The sequence below is a fragment of the Diabrotica virgifera genome, chromosome 9 (assembly GCF_917563875.1).
Source record: "Diabrotica virgifera virgifera chromosome 9, PGI_DIABVI_V3a".
Taxonomy (NCBI): Eukaryota; Metazoa; Arthropoda; class Insecta; order Coleoptera; family Chrysomelidae; genus Diabrotica; species Diabrotica virgifera.
The window spans coordinates 92,247,046-92,250,608 of NC_065451.1; the positions used below are offsets into that span (position 1 = coordinate 92,247,046).

A 3,563-nucleotide genomic window follows, 5' to 3' on the forward strand; every position below is an offset into this window, starting at 1 on the left:
CAAAAACTGTGAACTTGTCAGAAAAATGAAAACAAACTTTTTTATTTAGTATTACCCTAAAAACCTGAAAAAATATTTTCCCGTGCAAAATAGAAGATTGTTGAAATATAACCTGCCGCATCGGCATTAAAATTGGATGGACGCATAATAACATCAACGAATTGAACGAATATAATATAGCTCATAGAGAAAGCTTTTATATGGTCACGTTTATAAGGAGGCTTGTTGACGAGGGATGTTACGGCCGCAGAGCGGGCGGTGGTGAGATGACGGTGACTACGGACGTTGTCAGATCTATGCACCTCCATAGCACCTACTCAGTTGGAACGCAAAATCCTATGCTAAAACGTTACAGGGCCGTAAACTTCTACTCACTATAATATATTCTTTGATACATTTTAAAAAGAACGGTCTAAATTTAAGACAGAACCGACTACTCTTCATAATTTTGAAAAAAAAATGTTTAAACTTTAATACAAGCACTTGGCTATTTCAGATATATTAATATACATAAATCTAAGTTTTTAAACTTCGAAAATGCGTATTATCGCATTTTTCAGATTTTAAATCGCCCTTAACTCGAAATCTATCAACTTTTGAGAAAAATGGCAACATACCTTTCTCATAGGCGTAACCAGGGGGCGGTTTTGGGGGTTATAACCTCCCCATTGGGATGTACTTTGAGCTCTATACTCCTAACACCATAGCCCTCAGAGACATTCCAGTAGTTGTAACCCCCCCTTTCAGGTAGTTGAAACCCCCCCTTAGGATCATCCTGGTTACGCCTATGACCTTTCTTGTTAGAATGGCCCAAAAAACCTAAAAAAATATGTTCCGGAGCAAAAAGGGTGATCTTTTGAATTTCTTAAAAAAAAATTTTTAAACAATTTCTGGCCAAAAATTTCGCCCTGCGCACTTCATATTTCCTTAAAGAGAACATTTCTGAATAGGAATCCGCAGAGAAACCGAACCATAATTTTTTTAGACGGGAGCGGCATCACGACATGGACTAAATGTTTCTTGCCAACATTACATTTTGTTATTAGGCCTTGATAAAATTACTGTCTTAAACAATTTGGCAACAGGGCCAATTGAGCCAATGGGTGTAAGGACAGAATAGTGTTCAGGTTTCTACATTATTACAGAGTCATCATGTAGAAATCTACAATTAAGTTGAAAATGTTACCACAGTAACATGCTACAGTACAGCCATCTCTAGGATCAGAAACAAATTAATCAAGGGTTCATATCAACCTTAAATATGCACTTTACATCTTGAGGAGCAGGCCTTTGCAGAAATACTGAAAAGCGGGTTGCAAAACAATGCAAAATAAAATAAACGAAATATATCTTGAGATTAAACATTCAAGTTGAAGGTGTGTTCTTCCTTAAACTGGAATGATAATTTTGTAATTCTGTAGGCACATCTATTGAGAAGTTACAACCAGTGGCAAAGTGCCTTAAGGGAGTCTATGACATATATTTGAAGGTATGAGTATATATTTCAAATTAATTGTTGGATGATTCTGAGAAAGTGTAAATTTTTTTCATGAATTTGGTACATAACTGTCTTTATCTAAACTCTAAAAACCATTGACATTTGTTTTGAAAAACCATGTTCCTAGAAACCATTGATAACAAATATAGACGGTTACTTCTGCATTCGTTGTATCATCTTACTACCCTATCCATAGTGAGTCTAATTTTTAAATCTATAATAATTGTTTACGTGCTGGTTTCATAAAGATGCTTCAAAAATCTATATGGGTCTTACTAGGCAGCACAGCCATGCCTTTAATAGCTTTTCCAATTATATTTTCAATATGCTTATTCTAGTTAAGATTGCGGGATAAAAAGACCACTAAATATTTGAGTTCATTTTTAGGTATCAGCATTGGCTCTACAGCCCATGGTGGGTCTTGGCCTGTTCCAGAATCAGCTTCCACTCTTTCCTATCCTTTGCTTGGCTTTCCAATTTCTCACTCGAGCATGAATTTTTGGTATATATGGGATTATATTGTGATAACGACCAGATCTATGAAAGAATAATATGTTGTTAAAGAAGGTTGTGGTGACACTATTCATGAATATCTGATAATATTGGTTAATGTGAATGGAGTCCAAAATGGGGTTTAGGCTGTTATATAAAAAACTAGGTCATTAGCATATGGAAGTAGGGCGACATTATCTGGTATTAAATTATGTGAATGAGGAGAATTAAACCTAAAAACTCTATTTATTCTGCTAATCGATATGATTTTGATATATTTTAATATAAAACATATGTTATTCTTTCTAGGGACATCTCCTCTGAAGGAATTACAATTATTTGCCAGTATGTCAAATGAATTTTCAACATCAGTCATACTTTCATGAATTTATTGATGAAAATAAAACTAGGTACATGATTTATTTACTTCCAAGGGATTCTAAGATACTATGTGTAAAAAGTCAAATATGCAGTGATGAGCATGCTAATAACTGGCAAAATATGGGATATAACGCCAAAGATGGGAAACATGGGATGAATTCTGAAGTAAAAAGAGATGAAACTGAGAGAAATTATCGATATAAACATATAAATTAACATTACATTACATAGGTTCCCACCTTTAGACGTATCAGATGAGTATGAGAACTGTCACTGTGACAGGAGAATTTTATAAAATACTCCTGTCACAAAGGTGGGAAACTATGTAATGTTATCGTCGGCTAAGAGTGTTAACCTGCTAACTCCATTTTTCACTGTGAGTGATATTGGGGTAGTTTCTAGGTCTGTGTACCTTCATACCATGTCCCACAAGCCCGCTGGTTCCACTGTAGTTTAGAGATAGCTACTTCTAAACTACATTGGTGTCGGCGGGTTTGTGGGGTGGTGTATGAAAATACACAGACCCAGAAACTAGCCCAATATCACTCAAAGTGAAAAATGGAGTTAGCAGGTTAAAAATCTTATCCAAGGTTATGTTAATTTATTCGTTTATAACGATAAGTTCCACTTCTACCAGTTTCATCTCTTTTTATCTCACAAGTTAATATGTTTTCCATCTTTTGCGTTATTTTGCCGGTTATTAGTGTGAGTGCTCATTACTGTATATTTACGATTCTGTGATTTCTCAATATGATGCTGAGTAGGTATAGATGAGCATCTACAACCCTTTCAAAACAGAAATTTATAAGTTCATTTTATGTACCTATTAAACTTTATTTTAAGGATGAATTTGAAATGCTTGTAGGGAATATATCTGTAAAAATAAAATTGGTATTATAAAATTGAAATTCTCAAAATATAATTTATAATTCGAATGTATTACTATTTTTTTCCTCTATAGAAAAGTCCTCTTATTAGTTTTCTCATTAGCCCTTTTGACAAGACATCAGTACTTCGTTTTTTAGATTTCTCACAAGGATTCAGATCCGGAAGATCCGGCGTAGACACCAGTACTTACTTAATTACTTATTCCTCTTCGCTCCATGCGGATCATAGGGCGTCAACTGTCTGCCTCCATTCTATCTTATCCTTTGCACTGATCTTTATTTCTGTCCAGGTTTTCCCAATAGGG

At 34.7% G+C, this 3,563-nt stretch overlaps 1 long non-coding RNA gene across 1 annotated transcript; it reads left to right on the top strand.

Moving 5' to 3' along the window:
* Nucleotides 1-1,324: 1,324 nt before the first annotated feature.
* Nucleotides 1,325-3,306, top strand: LOC126891775 (uncharacterized). The gene is made up of 2 exons (XR_007700557.1): nucleotides 1,325-1,489; nucleotides 2,300-3,306. It is a non-coding gene; the product is annotated as an uncharacterized LOC126891775 (long non-coding RNA).
* Nucleotides 3,307-3,563: the final 257 nt, after the last annotated feature.